Genomic DNA, 21,126 nt, shown 5'->3' with positions numbered 1-21,126 from the left:
CGAGCCGCCGCATAACAGCGTAGTTGCCTGCTAACTTCGAAAGAAGGTAGAAGCGGTCCCTAGCACAACTTATAACATCGTCGGAAACGTGTGCGTACGTGAGAGTTTTTGTACACCCTGTTAAAGAAACGGAAAAATGGAGGCGGTATAACTGGAGAGCCATTCGGGCGCTTCGCATGAAAGTGATGTGATTGAAGAAGATTCTAAACACAGTGAAGTGGCGAAATAATAATTGAAAGATGCGTTGGAGTATTTTGAAAGCCTCGTTCGTAACAGTAATCGCATCGCAGCAGAACCGTCATCATCAATCAACGAAGAAGCCATGGTATTTGGGGAAGAAATGTTCCAGAATACGCTGCAAATGCTCGCCGAAACAACCCTCGTTCATGATGAGGAACTGACCGACATTAATGAAATCGACGATAATAATGCCTACGAAGACGTTGAAACGAGTCCAATTGCCAACGAATCATCAGACGAATACAAGCCGGACCAGAAGAAAAAAAAGGGTACGACTATATTTCTCTTGATTACAAAATTAGAGCTGTCAATCTGGCCAAAGAACATCCAGGCTGGAGTCTCAAAACTCTACAAAAAAAGGGGTGCTCTCGTTTGACAAATATGGGCTATTTATCCAGGTGGGAATAGCAAATCAAACGTGGCGGTAGCAAATTTGATAAATATTGTACCATCGATTCATGGGTGCATGATCGCTTCGTAGAAGCTCGACAAAACTTCCAGCAAGTTACTACCAGAAACCTACAGCAGTGGGCCTTGGGCGCTGGAAGTCAGTTCCCAGATTTCAACTTCGAAGCTTCAAAAACATGGGTCACCGAATTTAAAAATAAGCATGGGATTCGGCGACGGAAAATCACTAAACTTGTTTCCCGGAAGGGAGGGCTACCCAAGACGAAATTTTGACCGCAGCGGACACATTTCGGATCCAGACGCGAACGTTGATAACTAACTTCGACAAAGATTTCATAACTAATACTGATCAAACAGGTACGTAAAGAGCTGTTAACAAATGTCATATGACATAGAATATGATAATCTGATATATGATAGACGACACAGATTTTGTCTGTTTCTGATATAAACGATATTTTTATATTTTGTTTCTCAGGGTGCCAGTACCAGTCCTCGTTCAACAGAACTCTCGCCGAAAAAGGGTCAAAGGCTGTCCTGGTAACGCGACACGACGTGAACAAGGTGACGCACTCGTATACGGCACAATATTCAATCACGATGTCTGGACGAGTGTTGCCTCTTGTTTTCGTATGCCTCCAACAGTCCACAGGTACGTTTGGACCCAGAGTACAGAAGACAGTCGACGAGTTGGCGAAGAAGTATATCAACGTTGTTATTACATCCTCCAAATCCGGTAAACTAACAACGGGTTTGTTCATGGACTTTTTGCGTAATGCTTTGCAACCATACGTACAAAGGAAAGAATTTCTCCTTATGATCGACTCTTGGGGTGGGCAAAAGAACCCGGCGTTATACGATGAGATGTTCCAGGACGATAAGAAGTTACCAACGTGCTCCATACAAGTCATTCCTCCAAAGTGCACTCCTCTCGGCCAACCGTGTGACGTGTATTTTTACCGGCAGGTAAAAAATTGGATCAAGCGCCTTCAAAATTGAGCTTTTTTATCGAGCGAAACCGTGACATCAACTCCTGAGACGATTGTATAAAGATCGAATCCACCGTCTCCGATTTTTGCCGATATGATACGATACGCGTGGTATGCATCAAACCTGACGCATGATAGAACAATTTTTCAGAATGTCAATCAAATAATTTAAAAAACAATCGTTCTTGTAAAAACGCATCGTTTATCAGATGTGCTCGATGTCGTGCTGTTTTCTGCTTTCCATGTTTCTATGATAACTATCACTCTGGTTCGTGCCATACTCCAGCTACTTCTGGTCACTAAGTGTTAATTATGTGCGAGTGTGTACCGAACTTTTCAATAAATCGTATCCACTTGAATATTATTTGTGACATTGTGTTTTATTTCAAGTATTATTTTTCCACGACAAACGACTTTCAACAACATATTATATGCATAATTGTTGCAACTGATTGCCGGGAATATATATATATATATATATATATATATATATATATATATATATATACATATAGGGCTTACCGCTGCGTCACGACGCTGTAGAAAATTATTAATCGTAACGAGTATATCACCGCAACGGTTTCTTTTAACTGTCGATTTTCACGACAACGGCTGAGAAGTGCATCTTGGCGCTTTGCCACATTACACCTCTGGCCATGAGCTTTTATTATGCGCAGTATGAATCGAATCTGAATTTCAGAATTGGCGGCCTCCCCTTGTCAGAGCCATTTGAAACACTTTATTAAATTTCATACTTTTCAGCGGTGTTCCGTGCTGTTTGTGGATAAATAACGATTTAATAAACTTTTGGAAACGTTCGCTCGCTGTTTCTTAGAGTTTTCTGTGCATTCTAATCGTTTAGTAAATTTCATGCTTTAGTTTTCAGTTGACGTTTCTTATTGTTTCTAATGCAATATTTCAGTAAAATTTTCATTCTCTGTTTTAACATCGTTGAGTATTCCAGTGGCCGCTTGAATTTATGGTTTTGGTTAATAATTTTGTGAAGTTTCGTTGGTATTGGTATTAGTTGTGATTTAGTAATATTAATAAAAATAGTTGCCTTCTTAGTAGAGAGAGAATTTCGAGACCGCTATTGTTAGTCCCATTAATAGTTCTACTTGTGTAACTGAACTAAGGTAACGTAGACGCACAGTTTTTGTCAGTAACTGTAAAATTTTGCCGTGAGTGAGAAGTGCGGGCTATGTCGTAGATTTGTGAGTAGTGGATTACGGTGTGGGACTTTTTCGAATTTTTTTCATAGGGGTGGAGTGGGGGGGGGGGGGGAGGAATGCAGTGCGGAAGCCAATGGGCATTCTAGCGAGATCCTGTCCTGAAAATGCAGAATCTGTAGTAGAAATACGTTGATAGAGGAGCAGGAGCGTAAGATCTGTGCCCTTCATGTACAGTTACAACCAGCAAAGGAGGAACTAGAGAGGTTGAGGAGGCCGAAGGGATCTGGGGAAAGAGAACTGGCAGTTGGCAAGATGGCAGCTAGGAGGTATTCAGACAGTTATACTTCGCATATATGCAATAGATTTGATCAGCTGTCAGAGTTGAGAGGAGAGGATCCTCTTGTAGGTGTAGGGAATATGCAACAGTCCTCAGCAGTTAGGCCTATGTCAGTTGCAAATTCTAACAGAAAGAAGATATGCTGCTAGGAGGTTCGTAAAGCAGAGGTGTGGGCCAGCTGTTGCAGGAAGTGCTGGGTAGTAAGTACGAGGTCAGCAGCATTGTGAAGCCTAGTGTAGGGGCAGCTCAAGTGACTGACAGCTTAGGGGATTTACGTAGGAATTTTACGAAGGAGAATCAGGTAGTGGTAGTGGGTGGAGCAGGGAATAGTCTTGATAGGGGCGGGGAATATCATGTAGGTGGTGACCCGGTGAAGGTGACTACTCAAACTGGTGGCACTGATGTGCACTTCATGCCACTGTTTCTGGGTCATGATCGACCTCATTTTAATGCGGCTGTCACACGCGTTAACATGGGTCTGGAGAAGACACTGATGGCAGAGGGCATGGGTCACATTGCAGTGGTGCTGGTTAAGTCTATCAAAAGAACAGGTTTCGCTAGGCATGGCCTGCACCTCAATAGGTATGGGAAGGGGAGGCTGTCGAAGCTTATAGGTGACAGTGTAATTGGTGGTGGTGGGATCACTCGTACAAAAATTCTTTTAGTATTTGGTCTTAGAGCTGCAGCTTTTTCAGATTGAAGTCAGCTGACAGATATACCTGCTTAAAGGAAGTCCCTCTAACTAAGGGCTCACCTACAGAGGACGACGTGTTTCCAAGCACAGAAGGAATTAATATATATTATCAAAATATTAGTATTATTAGAGATAAAGTTAGTGAACTGCTTATAGATGTTGACTCTGAAATTATTGGTATGTGGGAGCACCACTTAAATAATTTCACAATTCAGAGGCTTCCTTTACCAGTATTCAGATTTTCCGGCTATTTTTCAAGGAGTTCCTTGCGGGGTAGGGGAGCGGCCATTTACGTAAAAACAGTATTCCATTTGAGTTCATAGACGCACTGTACTGAACAGATATTTGAATGTGCAGGGACTCCTAATTGTTGTTGTTTATAGGTCCCCTAATTCTGACATCAGAGCATTTCTGCTCACGGTAGAGAGGGTTCTTGATTCACTTTATAGGAAGTACCAGAAATTAAGAACCTTCAACATCGCAGCGCGTCAGCAATCGTTGATTAATGTATTAAAAAACTAGAAACCCGCCTCGATTGCAAAAAAAGCACCTAGTGTTAACCTAGGTTTCGGCGTAGATAACTACACCTTCTTCAGAACAATAAAACCCATAAAACCTACAAATGCCTAAGAAGACCTTTGTCAATGATTAAAAGAGCACCATAGCTATATATTTATAAGCGAAGAAGGAAAACACAAACAGTACATATGTACAAAGTCAAAACCACTACTTAACTTAATGGTGTATGTTCCACCTCACACCGACAAATGTTCGATGGGCAAACTCAATTTATATTAGATCACTATTTACGATGCACATTCGGACTATTAATCATTTAAATAGTTGATACTGGCTATGAGACTGTACTAAAATTTTTTGTGCTACTACATATATGGGATTTAATTGGGGATGAGCACAGACAGGAAAGGCAAAGTAGGCCCCGCGTTCCTCAGAAGCCACCATCAGCTAAAGGGGGCCTGGGAAGACTCTTATCATGCTCTCCAGAGGTGCAGGAGTGGGCTTTTACAGCCCTGACAGACAGTAGAGCGTGATGGCAGCGGTTTACAGTGCTGGAGGTGGCAGAATCCCCATAGCGTGGACAGAGCTGGCGGAACGTTGAACTTTGATGAGATGAAAAAAGCTTCAGAATAATATTCCTAGAGAAAGGGCACCAGAGGCGAAAGAAGGCTAAAGAACATCTATTTCGAGTGAAGAAGTGCGCAGTGTCGCGAACGATTGTTGCGAGCTGACCACCAAGAGATCTCTAAGGAACAGCCAGGGCATGATCCCCCTGAAAAGCAGAGACTTGTTTTTAATTTTCAGAGTGCTAAGGACGTAGGAGCAAAAATAGAACCTTCCAGAAAATCTTCTGAAAGGAGTACGAGCTTCAGGTGATTGGCTGGAAAATTTATGACTCATGTAGTTCAAATGGTTCCATTGGCTCTGAGCACTATGGGAATATCTGAGGTCAACAGTCCTCTAGAACTTTCAATTACTTAAACCTAACTGACCTAACGACATCACACACATCCATGCTCGAGGCGGGATTCGAACCTGCGACCGTAGCAGTCGCGTGGTTCCGCGCTGTAGCGCCTATGACCGCTCGGCCACCGCGGCCACCAAAGTTGAGTGCAGCTGGGCGCTCATGCGTTAGTTGTTGTGAGAAGCTCGTATTGTCGTGTTGTCACAGAAATGGGGCAGTCTGCATTAGAACAGCCAATTTATGTTGTGGAGTGTTCTATACAGAAAGGCGTCAGCAAGGAATGTTTCAAGCGAAGTATTCTGGAATACGCTCAACGACCAGTACTACTCAGGCTCCGTTCAGAATGTGTAGAGGAATAGGCGACTGACTGTAAGTGCCGCTGAAACTACAGGCAGAATTTGCACGGATATTACGACAAGTCCCCGCAAGTCAGTAAGGAGATTGTCGCAACATGTTGGTGTACCTCGTACATAGTGTCATCGTGTGCTAAAATATACGAAATTAAAGGACTATGAAAGTGGTTAAAGAGTGTAAATTTGAGAATCAGGAAAAAAGTGATCGTTCTTAAAACTGCCTGTTAACATCAATTGCTAACGGTTACTTGGACCTCTTGCTTTACTTCATGTCAGATGACGCCTGATTTCTTTTCTCAGATAATGTAACATCCTAGAACTGTAGATATTAGTCGCAGGACAGGCGACATATTGTGACTCTGGGAAGGCAGGTGTGCCTTGTTCGACATGCGCACTATAGGCCTCATTTTTTTCAGTTACGCTTTAAACAGTGCAAGATATCTAGAGATCTTTGACTCTTCCTATGAACAAATAACAGATGCAGAGAAGCTGTACGGAGTATTAAAACAAGATGGAGCAACCGCTAAAACATGCAACCAACGTCTTCTCCTGAAGACAGACTTCTCAGTAGAGGTCCCCGAACATAACGTCGTGGGATGCTGACATCACATCTGCAGAATTACAGTATGTTGCTGGTAACTCATTGCACGAATACGACGATGCCTGGATGTACATGGCAACTCTCATAAACAGGTTTTTAAACCTTACTATTATCTATTCATTTTTCGTTAGTTCATTGATGTTTGAATTTCGAGTTTGAGGCTTACCGTTTTTATGTGGGACACCCAGGATAAGAAAATTATTCTGGTCTGCAAGTCGAGATGCTTTTTTTCTCTGGCACGAAGGGTTCACATTATGAGACGGAACTGAATTACTGTAGTGGCTGGGCTGTAGTTCGCAATTGCAGACAGGAAAGAAAGTGCTGGGAAGGTAGAAGGAGGAAGTTGGGCAGGAGAAGAAGAAAGAGGGAGATGGTGATAAGTGGGTGATGGAGGAGAGCAGCGCTACGGAAACCGAGGCAGGCGAGCTGGCGTATGCGGGTCACGGCGTGGGCTGCGGGCTAATTAGCGGCTGGTGGCTGCTCTGCGACTGATCCTGAGGGACACACCGCCACGCCGAGCCGCGCCGCACCTTCACGAGAGCAGGGGCCGCTGCCGTCGCCTGGGGAACAAAGAAAAGGGGCCGCAGCCTCCTTGGCTGCAGCTGTCCAGTATATAACGTGGCCAGAGATACAATCAGAAACAAACTTCTGAAAGATCCTAAGCCCGTGTGACACAATGCGTCATTGTGCCCTGCGGTCTATATGTCAATGGAAAACATATCAATCATGACAACTGTAACAGCGAACGGTCATAATTAAACTGTAAGAAAACGAAACAAAAAAAAAGGAAAGTAACACGCTCTACGTATGAATTATCTAAATGGGACGGAAATGGGTAGATGTGAGGTAAATGTACGGACAAACGCGATTACAGTCTCAGAAGAATGAGAGAGCTTCACAAATCGAACAAGTGAAATGGCTCTGAACACTATGGGGCAGTCACTGCATGCAAAAGCCTCTGAATGGAGGGTAACCTGATGAAATGCTATATTCTTAACTGGGCGTCTCGGGTAGCACCTAGACGAAGTCGGTTATGCGGAGAATTCAGTCCCAGTCATTACAACAAGTATTTGAGTCCCTATTTCATTGACAGCGAAATCGATTAAAAATGGTTCCTAACGGTTATGAACAGCAGTAGGATGAATTTTTAAGAGCTGAAGCAAAATTCTATCATTTTGGGTTACAGATCAACAATTAACTAACACCCCAGCCACCGAAGTCGTCTATCCCAATTGCAGTCAGAATTTGAAGTATGCATTTGTTTGATACGTACATAAGGTGTCATCAGAGCAACTAGTTCTCTTTATGTTTGTTTTGTACAACAATAGTACGGGAGTAATTTTGTTAATTTTTATATCCATTTGACGTGGTTCAGTTGTATATGTAAACCCGGAAAAAGCAAACCAAAGTAAGAACAGTCATTGTCGTTTGGTCGCGACAGAGCTTAACTAGTAGTTAGAACCAGACTGGACGCACAGCTGATGAATCACATTCTCGTGGGACAGGAAATTAAAGAGCGAGTACGAAATCAACTGAGGAGAAGGATTTGAGCATATCAGAGTCTATAGCTAACGAGGAAACAGTATTCTTCACAAGAATACTGTACAGTGATTGACAATTTGTAAAGAACGAGGACATTGTTGGACAGGAACATATGCAATAGAGAAGGAGTGGTATATTTGCAAAGAGAAACGTAGAGATTTTACCAGTAGGACAGCAGGATAATTGACATGAATAACGTTCATGTTTGACACAGGTCAGACTCCCAACATAGAGGTCGTTATCGGACTCTGAGTAACGAATATTTCTTCCTCAGGCACTAATGCGCATTTGGCACACATTGTTCTTCATGGCTACCAAATTTTCGAGGAGTGCATATAGCGGATAGTTTCCCACTCCTCTCTCAAAGTGGTTTTTAGTTCTCGCACCGTTCGGGAAGTGGGTGTTCGTTGGGAAATACGTCTGCCAAGAGCATCCCAGACGTGCTCTATAGGGTTTAGATCCGAATAGCTCACAAAGGATTCCATACTTACAACGTCTTCACATTCTAGTATGTCCGACACCTCATCAGTCCTGTATGGGCGGGTATTGTTGTTCATAAACAGAAAATCAGTATGTACCGCACTTATAAACAGACGGACACGATCCAGAATAATCTTCTCGCAATACCGTTCTGCTGTAACGGTACTGCGAGCAAATCTATTTAGCGATGTTTGGACATTGTGCATATTGTCTGAACGCACTAGGGCTCCAAGGCCATAATTATCTCGTTCGCGGGCACTGCGATGGTTAACGTATTCTCTCTCTCCATTCTAAGTGGCGGTCATAATGCTTGCCACGGTGAAGCGAGATTCGTCAGAGAATACCAAGCTGGACCACTGTTGCTGAATCTAAGCAACATGCTCCGTACACCATCAAACTCTTCTGTCGACGATGGTGTAGTTGGAGTGGGGTGCATTTAACAAGCTTCCGAGCATACAAATCAGTCTGGTTTAATCCTCGCAGATAAGCGTGTAGCAGTTCCAAAGCCTGCAGCGATCTGCCTTGCAGTGAGATGACATCCTTTTTTTCACTAGGGCTATGCATCGATCCTCTTGCGTTGTGGTGGTCCATCTACGACCACCGACATTAACACCTTCTGCAACCTTTTTAATTCTCGATACTGCCCTTTTGCGAACACCCAGTACTGTGATCACAGCCACTCTAATCGGTTTCGAGCCGTCCATTTGCTCGTTCATGTCACACCTGAGTTTCCCCTGGCGTATACAACTTTCAAATAACTTCCGAGAATTCAGCCAGGTAACACTTTCAACGACCTCCGATATTTCGGACAGGCGACGTACATGCAAATTTAAAACCCCGGTTCTCGGACCTTCGGACCTCGGAATGATACAGGAAAGATAACACACACACACACACACACACACACACACACACACACACACACACACACACACACACACTGAACACAAGTGCCACGAAAGATGACCAGAGTTATAGCTATCGATAGTAAGACTACAAACTCGCACGTGCAGTGGCAATGACTCTATCCCTCTCTTTAAACGTTTTGTCAAAATGGTTATAGCGATGGGCAGATTGAACGTGCGTTGCGCTCTAGACCCACTGTACATCATTGATGATAATTCTGAGTCGAAACCTAAGTCTACTGCCTTTTTGCCTTACGTAGGAAACACTTCCAACAAGATCGGTCGTATTTTACGGAAATACTATGTGAAATGTGTTTTCCGACCACCACCTAAAATCAGAGCGCTTTTGAGTTATGTTAAGGATGATCTTGGTCTGCTTAAGGCGGGTGTATATTGCATTCCTTGTAGCATATGTTGGTCAAACTATCAGGACCGTCGAGGACCGATGTACTGATCATAAACGGCACACACGATTACAGCAGACAAGTAGATCTACTGTTGCCGAACATTGCTTGGATGGTGGTCACACCATTTTATATAATAACACTGAGATGGCATGCACGTCCAGCAATTGGGACAGTGTTGATAAGTAGGCAGTTGAGATTAAATTAGCGAACAAACTCGTTAACAGGGATGGAGGTTTTTGTTTAAACTCTGTTATGAATCCGGCTCTCTCCCTTATCAGAAAAGAGAGCGACCAGAGTCATTGCTACCTCACTAGCGAGTTAGTAGTCTCACTATCGATAGCTGTGACTCTGGTCATCTTTAGTGGCACTGGTGTTCAGTGTGTGTGTTATCTTTCCTGCATCAGTCGGAGAATGGAGGTTTTAAATTTGCATGTACGTCGCATGTCCCTTGCCGTTAGCCCGGAAAATGGCGGGTTGTTCTCCCGCCGAAATATCGGCGGCCGCTGAAAGTGTTACCTGGCTGAATTTCTGGAAGTTGTTTGATTGCTCGTTCATGATCGTAAGCACTGAAATGTCTTGAAGACATATCGTACTAATCGGTTCCACAAAAGACTTCGTCAAACACCGTAATGCATGAAAAGTCGAACAGATATAGAGCGATCGAGCTGCACTTAAAAAAGTCCTGCTCTCTACATTTCTGTTTACTATCGTTGGTCGGGTGTTCAGTAGAAGTTATCTGTTGTTCCGCAGCAATTGACAGCTGACCTTTAAGAAGTGTCAGCTGCTCCTTAGCAGTTCCCAAGCAGTGTAATATAACCATCAGCTGAATGAAATTCACGTAAAATAGAATTAATAGAACCAATAAAGATGAAATGAATAAAAATGGTACAAATTTTCGTTTACCACGACAGATTCATCACGCTACTGGTTCAGTATTTCTTAGCCTTTTTCACTGCTATTGTGCAATGTCGAAGCATCGTCATGGATTTCATCGACGTTGACGACATTCATTTTAGAATATTTATATATTATACAGTTTTTGATCACATAAATTCGTTGATGTCCAGTTTAATATTATCTATATGTCTGCGTGAATGCTGACGCTTTCATTTTCATTCACTGCAACACAAAATTTGAAGCTTATTTCTGTATCTGCTGGTATTACAATAATATCTCCCTATCCTGTACCACGCATTTGTTTTCCCCGTGTCTGTTGGTTCACCTGCATTTGGATTTAAATTCAGTTAGCACATTGAACACTTACCTACCTGAGAGCTCAGCCAGGCGTAGGGCCCATGCTGGATTCACAGAACTGCTGACGTTCTTTTTCTACAGGGAGGACAGGAACTGGGCAAATTTAGCCTTGTGCGGCCAACTGATAACCTACTAGAACGAGGCTAGATAGATCCTGTTGCAAAGCGAGTTTTAAGTCCAGGAGGATGGTCCGAGAGTCACACGCCACACTCTGCTCACGCAACGTTTCAAAACGAGAGTAACACAAATGTACCACAAAGAGAAGAAATGATTTATGCTGTCCATAACTCTGTCATAGCGTGTCGCAGAAACGAGTGAGGTATTCAGCCTTAAACACCTTTGAACACCTTCTGACACCCATGAAGTACGTGGTCGTAAGTACAATCTTTAGTAAGCCTCATTTGAAAGCGTCATGTTAAAGATTATGACGGGAAAAGTATCAACTGCAGAGGTCAACCTTGTACGGGATGTATGGACCACAGTTCACGAAATGGGCATCGTCGACATTCAAGAAATGTTTGGAAAAAACCATTAACTTGCACCCTATAACATCGAATGGAAAACAGCGTGCCACTGTGATCACAAAGGTTCACACCATTAAGACTGAAGGCGAACTCCTTGAGTGTTACAAACCTCGCAGGAGTTCACCTAGGTATCCGCTCTTAAAGAATGTATATAGAATCATATTGGTGGAACTGTGTGATGAGAACTGCTGGAATGTGATGGCATGCAACAGAATGAGAAGCAGTCTGTCGTGAAGCTTATCGTGGAACACCCTAACCTTTAAGGCGTACGTGCAGGTAATGAGTTAATATGTTTTATAGGCACGGAAGAAACAAACATCCAGAGGATGAATTTGTCCAATGGTTCCAGGTGGTATGAAATGCAATGTCACATACTTTTCAGGAGGATAGTGTGCTCTGAAGGAGTATGATTTTTATGCACTGATCAGGGTTCAAGCAAAAGCAGTTTATTTCGTCCAGCTACTGGCCAAAAGCAGTGCTCATTCTATAGTTGTATTTCTCTTAAGCCCATTTTCCCACTCTTGCTTGCTGTGATTTATATATTCGGTACTGAAATTGCAGGATCACGCACACGAGAAAGAATCGCCGGGGGCAAAGCACCTCCAATTTCTCGCGGTACAATAAATAAATTTCCAGCTAATTTACCGTACAGATGAACAGTCGATATAATTGTCTACGAATGAGTTAAGGCATTGATGTAGGCTGGTCTTGATACAACTTTCTTGGTACCTCCAGTTTTCAGAATTCCTTTCATATGCATTCACTCTTCAAATCCCGAATGGTCGGTGCTGAAAACCATTTCCATACCGAACGATGGTACAAGGGTTTATCTCATTTACAAATTTAGTGAACGTTTCCTTAGTTTGCTGTACATCGTCAAGTTGAAGCTTTGTTTGAAATTTCGCTATCTTACGTTTTCCAGTTCTGTAGCACTGTTTGAAGGTATGCAACCACGCACTGCGTCCTTTGAAATCACTATAATCTGTGTCGCGCACAGTCTGATCTACATAACGTAGTATGTGACTATCACACGCACCCCGTCAAGAGCATCCTTGAAAATCACAAACACCAGTTTTTGTAACAAGTCCGCCTTGTTCCCCTTGAATACCCATAGTATTTTTGTGCACTACACGTCCTTCTTGCTGCAATCTTATTCTAAATATATTCGTAAATGCTTTTCTACTACACTGCTTATGATCTTCCATGTACGCAGTTATGTTTAGCACCCTCACCTCAGACAACGACTATTCTGTACTGTGTTTCACTGGAGACGGGACTAATGACTCCATGTCCGACAAGGATGAAGAAGTACATGACTCGACACATGTTTCAGTATCACTTTCACTGCTTAAGCAAGTACCGTCATCACTGTACTCGTACATTGTGTGCACAGGCACATGTATACGACGCCACAAATTCCACTCACTCATCTTACAAAACGCTAATATTTCATACAGCTGAGCATTTCAACTACGCTTCGTAGCCTCATGCTGTGCTCACCACTGGATACCTCTAGTACCGCCCGCTGTTACCATCAGCAGCCAAAATTGTAATTGTTTTAGACGGTATGTGGGATGTCGAATACCGTAACGTCATTGGCCTTTGGCGACCTCGCACTAGAGGGACTCATCCTCAGTAATGCAAGGAATTTAGAGGACAACAGCATTAGCTACTGAGGAATACCTGATAATTTTTTTTTCAACTCAGTTGCATGGATATACAATTTATTAACCGTAGGGGTTACCGGTTTTGTGCTCACTCGCCCATACTGTAAGTGCAAATCGAAAAAGTACAAAGTACATGTAGTGCAAAAATATTTACGTAGAGCATGCATCTTCATATAACAAGTAATTGTATGATTATAGACATATTTTGTTCTTAACCTAACCAGTTATACAACATCGTACCACAAAGCAAGAATATCTTTGTACGAGAATGTAAAACTGTGAGCAATGAATACCGTATGTGATAATACAATCTATTTACCTGACAGACTCAACCAAAATGACAAATGCAATTTTTAGTAGATGTTGCCCTCGTACATATGCGCATGCGCATATGGCTGCCTATTAACTTCCTATGGTGCTGCCGCACCCAACGTAATTTACTGATAACATAGAAAACTATCAGCTTTACATTACAAGAAGTATGTCCAACTTTGTTTTAAAAATAACTTAGCATCTAATTTAAACATACAAAGCCAGGTGGTGACGACTAGCACACCCTCCCATATACAACCACGTATTTTCATTACAAGGTACAGTATTTCTACGTATCTCTTGAGATAGTAATAAAATACCAAAAATTGCTACATTTCATACAGGAAGTCAATACTAAAATTTAAAATTATAATACGATACCAAAAATTGGTACGTTCCATACAGAAAGTCAATGCTAAAATCCAAGATATGCTTTGCTTATTATAGATTTTTCACTCACAATCTGGAGAAATAAATAGAAGGTGAAAGACATCTTACTCCGCAGAAGAAATTGTGAATGTGTGTGTGTGTGAGAGAGAGAGAGAGAGAGAGAGAGAGAGAGAGAGAGAGAGGGAGGGAGAGAGTGAGAGACCAAAAACAATTAACTATAAATCGCCACCTGCATGTAAAAAAATAAGAAGATAGAATTACATTAATAGACGGTCGTCATATTGCTGAAAAGATGTACTATGATGGTAAAACTTATTCGTTTAGAATAATTGTGTGTACTGTGTGTATTGAACCTTGGACCTAGAAACGACGGAGAGGCTTCATCCCGCCGTAGTCCTCAGTGGCTAGGAACCCCACAACAGGCCAAAGCAGTTCACTCATCCCACCCCCACCACACACTGAAAGGATGGTTACTGTGCGGTTCAGCAGTCAGTGAACCCCCACGGGAACATCTCATATCACGTGAGTGTACCCCAAATGTTTGCGTGGTAGAGGAACTATGGTGCACGCGTACATGGAGACAGTGTTTGCGCAACAATCGCCAACATAGTGTGACTGAAGTGGAGTAAGGGGAACCAGCCAGCACGGACGAAACAGTACGAAGATGGCCAGCAAGAAGCAAACAGCGCGAGCAACTTCCTAAGAGGGACGCTGGATGAGGGAAAGCAGGAGGTTCGAGCAGAAAGGGAGTCGGGCAGCTTTGTGGTCTCTGCAGTCGGGGCTCGAGGCGGCTTTCTATCAGCACAGGTAATCAGATCCAGTCTGGAGAAATGGACGGTCCTTTGTTTCATGGGTCCAGAGGACGTGGTGCCGCCAAGATAGAAGTCATGTTTGCTGTGGTGTGTACTTGGCTACGCAAGTTCAAGGAGACTGTGTCGATTGCAATAAGTAACGTACACTACTGTCTCCGGTTTGGTCAGTGTGAACTGTACAAGAAAGCGCTTTGCAACTTCGCAACTGTAGGACCTAGTCAGTAGTGTATTAAAGCTGAGAATTTGTTTTGTATTCATAAACGTCTCTCGAACTTCCAGTCGCGTTATTACCTAAAAGGGAAACAACAGAACGCACCGTTATCAATATGAAAACGAGAAACATCGACGCGGGTGCCATGTCGGCTCTTAAGAAGGGAATTAATTTTGCATCATCGCCGCGGAGTGTCCCTTTCAGTGTCGCAATATGTGATGTGGAACAAACATTTCGTTGTATGCCCTATGAATCTACAGAAGGAATTCGTCGAGAAACGAATCGCATTCTTTCAAAATCCAAGCCGCTACTCTCGAACATGACAAGAGCTGAACGAACTCCGCAAAGATCCACTCCTGGGAGTCCTGCCAGCTGTCATAGGCAATAAGCGAAGGCTCGCTTGATGTTGGAGGAGGAGACATATCAAAAATTATCAAAGAATTCAACATCCAGAATAACGAGGAAGATGAGGGAGCTTACCAAGACGTCTTTGTTGGAAGGGCATGTCATCAGAAATCTCCCGAACCCGAACCTCGCCAACCTACATTGTATTGCCTTCCAAAGGTTCACAAGAACAACACACGTCTACGTCCCATCGTAAGCACCACTGGATCACCGGCTTACAGACTCGCGAAATATTTGGCTGGCCTCCGTACTCCGAGCGTTGATCACTGTGTGCACCACAAGAATACGACCAAATTAAGTACCTGGAGAAGGAGGGAACAAGATGTTATGGTCAGATTTGACGAGATTTTATAATTCAAAGATGCTACAGATCTGCTCTCTCAGTTATTTGACGACACTCTTGTGGATTTATTTAAGCACAGTCTGATATCGATTTTTTTAATCATACGGACGGTGTCGCGATGGGAAACCCATTAGCTGCAGCTTTAGCCAACTTTTTCATGGAGTACTTTGAGACCATCGCCCTGGACTGTGCCCCTGAAAAGCCAGGTTGCTCTTACCGTTACACTCACGACACATTCGTTGCCTGGTCACGTGGACGTGAAAAGCTGGAAGACTTCTTGAACCACACAACAGTATCCATCACAACATCAAGTTCACGACGGAGGCAGACACAGATCGAGGTTGCCGTTTGCTGAAGTCCTCGTGCGCAGTAAAGCAAATGGGTGTCTTAGCCACAGTGTTCACCGAAAACCACCCACGCAGCATCTATCACAACCCATCGAATATATGCTCTGTCCTGAGGTTGTTGGTGCACCGAGCGGAAGCCGTCTCAGATGTTGGAAACTTGACGAAGGAACTCAGCCACTTAGGGAAAGCATTTAAGGATAATGGCTACACCAACCGTCAGATTTCGCAAGCCATCTTTCCAAAAACACGTAAGGACTATTACCCCGAGGAGGACATGAAGAACCCTAGTGTCTGCTGTTCTGTGGCTCATTAACAGGAAAGATTATCCGCCTACTATAGAGGCCTAATATCGGTTCGGTCTTCAAGACTCCAGTAAAAATCCGACAACTTATTGGGCCTGTGAAAATGATGCAGGCCTCAGACGCCAGGAATATGTACTCTGTGGGTGTGGACAGTTTTATGTTTGATAGGCTCTGAACAGCGCTGTGTAGACAACGAGTGATGTTTTCGCCTTCTGTACCCTGAGAAATCAACAGTAGCGGAGCCTATCCTAGAAAACAGATATTGTATTGCATTCAACGAGACATCTGTTATTACATAGACTAATAGTTTATGTTATAGCGTCATAAGAGAAGTGGTGGAGATAAAGATTTGTCACAACACTCTCAATAAAGACAGCTGCCTGCAGTTAGGATTAAGCACTGTTTGGGACCAGGCCACCAAAAGGTTGAAGCGAGCGCTGTGGGTGCGAGAACCACTGATGTCAAAGAAGGCAGCGCGGCTGTGAAAGGGCGGTAGCAAGAATCAAAAGACAGACTCCACTTGACGATCGCCACGGAGTACTCGCCTGAAAACTCATACATTTCACACCACTTGACGCGGCTGGCTACTAAAGAGAGGTTTATCAGTATATATCGCCGGGAAACCATCCATTCGTAGATTGTATTGTATTGTTTGTTATGTTGAGTGAATTTCTCAGTTTCACCTTAGTGTTGGCATTCAATTATTTGCTGTTTTTTATTTATTGTGGCTGAGGTCGGCAGCTGGTAACCTAGGTTGATATGTTCTGTTCTTAAGTTACATTCTGTTCTCGTGTTATTCATTCTGTAGTATTTGTAAGCATGTCAACTTTTGGTGGAGTACATTTTGGATCATTGCATTGTGGCTCAAGATTTGATTATTGCATGCTTGTCTTGTCATTCTTTTACCGTTGTTCCTTGTTTGTGCTTCATTGTTTGTGCCCCTTTAATTGAACAGTTGAAGAAATTCAAAGTGGCAAGTTATTTTACTGTGTTAGATATTAAGTTTCATATTTTGGTAATTTTAGTGCTGATTACATTACTTATATTACCTTTTGCATGTGCTCACAGCTTTTGTTTCCATAAAAAAATATATACAGGGTGTGATGGATATAATAGCATATATTTTTATAAGTGGTACCTTAATATACACACATATCAGTGTGTCGGTTGTTTTCTCCTCTGCATCGAACAGTCTTGCCACTGACACATCACATATTTTACAACCTGATATTTTCTGCCTCGGTTGTACTGCACCACTAAGTGGACTATGCTTATCAGTATAGGCTAACCGTTTTGCATCCATGCATTGGCACTTAAATAACGGACTTGCTGAACGGGGGAAAATCAGCAATAATGCCACAAGAACTTCAGGGTACTAACCAATCTAAAAATATACAACTTGTAATGTGTTCTAATTATTAAACTGCAAATAACATAAATAATGGTGTAAAGTTATTAAGTATACCATCTCAGTCACCAATAGAAATATTTGTGCTTATACACCTGACGCCCTATATAGGAATCGTTAAGGATTTACTTCACACAATTGCTAGCCACTTTCCATTCTCACTGGTTACTGTGGCAAAATGTTAAAGAAACATTTTTGTACCTTCCGTCTAACCACTTACGTGAAGTCGTTTATCTGTGAGTGATTTGCTTGGTTACTGATCATTGTACGTATTAAAGGAGTATTTTTTAAAGTGTGATGTACCACTCCTATCACACGTTATAATATTTCGATGTATCTGCCATATAAACTGTATATGGCACCCTAGCGTTAAATAAACCTATCTATGTAATTGGATACTCTGAGTGAATGTTTTGACACCCATAACTTCTATCATTCAAGGGAGCTATACGACATCACCTGTTAATCGCAAATGAAATTATGTGACAGAGTTGTCTTTCTGCATACGTGATATTTAAGGTCAAAAGTATAAAACACTCTGAGTCAACGTTCTGTAAATACCAATATGTATTGCTGATAAGACGATCCTGAGAGGTTACCCATCTACTTTATCTTGTGTTTGTCAAACTGATGTTTCAGCATCAGTTTTCTTTTCTGTACTTGTCTTTCTCTGCACAATCATGACAGAAGCAACAGGTAAGTCTCATGTACTATTTGCTTACGGAATAATTAGCTAAAAATCAGTTATTTAACTGTGTTTAATTTAGTAGCGTTAGATGACACACATTACCTGGAATAACATTTTTTTGGATTATCTATATTTTCAATGGTTTCAGTGGGTGTCTTCAGAAAGTTGGTGCTGGATTGCTCAACGATCAAACGATTGGCGCTCTTTCGCTAATCGTTCATTTAAAAGATAAAGAATCTTTGTCAATACCGAAGGTTATCTAAATTCCTACGTTTTTTAGTGTAAGAATTTGTCTGAAATTTTACGATCTTTATTTACTGAACAATGAAGGCAGACAACCAAAACGTATTGGCCTGAGACATAATTACCATTTTTAGCGGTGGGAACGATTACTGTTATTTTATTAAGATCACAAATGGTTGCTTATACCAGGTATTAATGCAGTTTATAAGCCAAAAAGATAGCCCCAATACTGTTGTAATGAGTTTTTTGGACAAATCATTCACATTTTTCAATGGCATTTAACCGGAGGGCTCTTTTTTGTAGAACTTTCTCTATCTAGAGGGCCCGTTTCAGCTTGTGAGTATATGTTTGTCTGATGTTATTGGGTGGAAAACCGTTTACTCTGACTAAAATTGTAAGGTAATTATCGATATCGTCTTGGTCAAAATGAAATAAAATTAAAGTCCTCGCCACTGCCTGCATGTGTAACTGTCTAGAAACTCCGAAAGTACCACGTACGACACAGCTGTAGATATGTATGTTATTGAGAGAGACAATTATGGAACGTATTTTATTATTTCAATCATATTTCATTCGAGTTAGGTACTGAACCATAAGGGGAACTAATTTACAAACTCTTAAAGTTTCATTAATGAACAGCTGAAAACTTTGATACAGGATAACACTGCATTCCTGTTGTATAAGATTTTGTTGTGGTAGTTGGTTCTCGAGCGATAGATTAACATTTCGATGTGTTCTTTTTTTTAAAAAAAGTAGTCCAAGATACTAATCACTCTAAACTCTTACTGCAGTTACTTTTTCCTACATGAACTCTCTCTCTTCCCCATCCAAACAGTCATATCATTGCGTTTATATGAGTGATATCTGTTCTTTCGGACACCCCTCATATAGGCATCTACGCGCCTTGAAGGTTAACACGATCATTCAATGCGCAACACTCTTCGTCCGACCTCCTGTGGGGTTCGCGTGATGCGACGAACGAAGAGAGGAAGGAGGTCTAGAGAGCGCTATTTTGGTTCTGTGCGGCAAATGGGAATTTTGCTTGGGGTGGCGGGGTGGGTCAGGTGTTCTTGGGCAGACCGTGAAGTTGTGTCCAATCACTGTGCCAAGGTGCCTTAGATAGTTAACGCGCCTGACTCTGACGCACGAGACCTGGGCACGAATCCCAGCCATTGTCTGAATGCGGCAGAGTGGAATTTCTCCTTTCTGAACGTGCCTTATAATTAATTTGTGCTGTTACCAAAGAAATTTCACATCAACAGGCACTAGTTCTGAAGTATCTGCGCTAGCAGAATAGAAATGCGGGAAACACCAGTCCGAAAACAATTTATTGGACTCACCAAAACGAAACAATAATACAATTTCCAAAAAAATGATAGACTCGATCTCAGCTGCGAATCCTCACCAATAACAATAACAAATAATAGCACAAAAGACTCGGCTCCTCACGGGGAGAGATCACAATCAAACAATTCTACAATGCCAAGATGTTCGTCGATTATACACTCCTGGAAATGGAAAAAAGAACACATTGACACCGGTGTGTCAGATCCATCATACTTGCTCCGGACAGTGCGAGAGGGCTGTACAAGCAATGATCACACGCACGGCACAGCGGACACACCAGGAACCGCGGTGTTGGCCGTCGAATGGCGCTAGCTGCGCAGCATTTGTGCACCGCAGCCGTCAGTGTCAGCCAGTTTGCCGTGGCATACGGAGCTCCATCGCAGTCTTTAACACTGGTAGCATGCCGCGACAGCGTGGACGTGAACCGTATGTGCAGTTGACGGACTTTGAGCGAGGGCGTATAGTGGGCATGCGGGAGGCCGGGTGGACGTACCGCCGAATTGCTCAACACGTGGGGCGTGAGGTCTCCACAGTACATCGATTTCGTCGCCAGTGGTCGGCGGAAGGTGCACGTGCCCGTCGGCCTGCGACCGGACCGCAGCGACGCACGGGATGCCCGCCAGGCCCGTAGGATCCTACATAGTGCCGTAGGGGACCGCACCGCTACTTCCCAGCAAATTAGGGACACTGTTGCTCCTGGGGTATCGGCGAGGACCATTCGAAACCGTCTCCATGAAGCTGGTCTACGGTCCCGCACACCGTTAGGCCGTCTTCCACTCACGCCCCAACATCGTGCAGCCCGCCTCCAGTGGTGTCGCGACAGGCGTGAATGGAGGGACGAATGGAGACGTGTCGTCTTCAGCGATGAGAGTCGCTTCTGCCTTGGTGCCAATGATGGTCGTATGCGTGTTTGGCGCCGTGCAGGTGAGCGCCACAATCAGGACTGCATACGACCGAGGCACACAGGGCCAACACCCGGCATCATGGTGTGGGGAGCGATCTCCTACACTGGCCGTACACCTCTGGTGATCGTCGAGGGGACACTGAATAGTAGACGGTACATCCAAACCTTCATCGAACCCATCGTTCTTCCCTTCCTAGACCGGCAAGGGAACTTGCTGTTCCAACAGGACAATTCACGTCCGCATGTATTCCGTTTCACCCAACGTACTCTAGAAGGTGTAAGTCAACTACCCTGGCCAGCAAGATCTCCGGATCTGTCCCCCATTGAGCATGTTTGGGACTGGATGAAGCGTCGTCTC

This window comes from Schistocerca gregaria, chromosome 4, assembly GCF_023897955.1.
Source record: "Schistocerca gregaria isolate iqSchGreg1 chromosome 4, iqSchGreg1.2, whole genome shotgun sequence".
Taxonomy (NCBI): domain Eukaryota; kingdom Metazoa; phylum Arthropoda; class Insecta; order Orthoptera; family Acrididae; genus Schistocerca; species Schistocerca gregaria.
The sequence above is the reverse complement of the archived record's forward strand: the minus strand, read 5'-3'. Positions refer to the sequence as shown.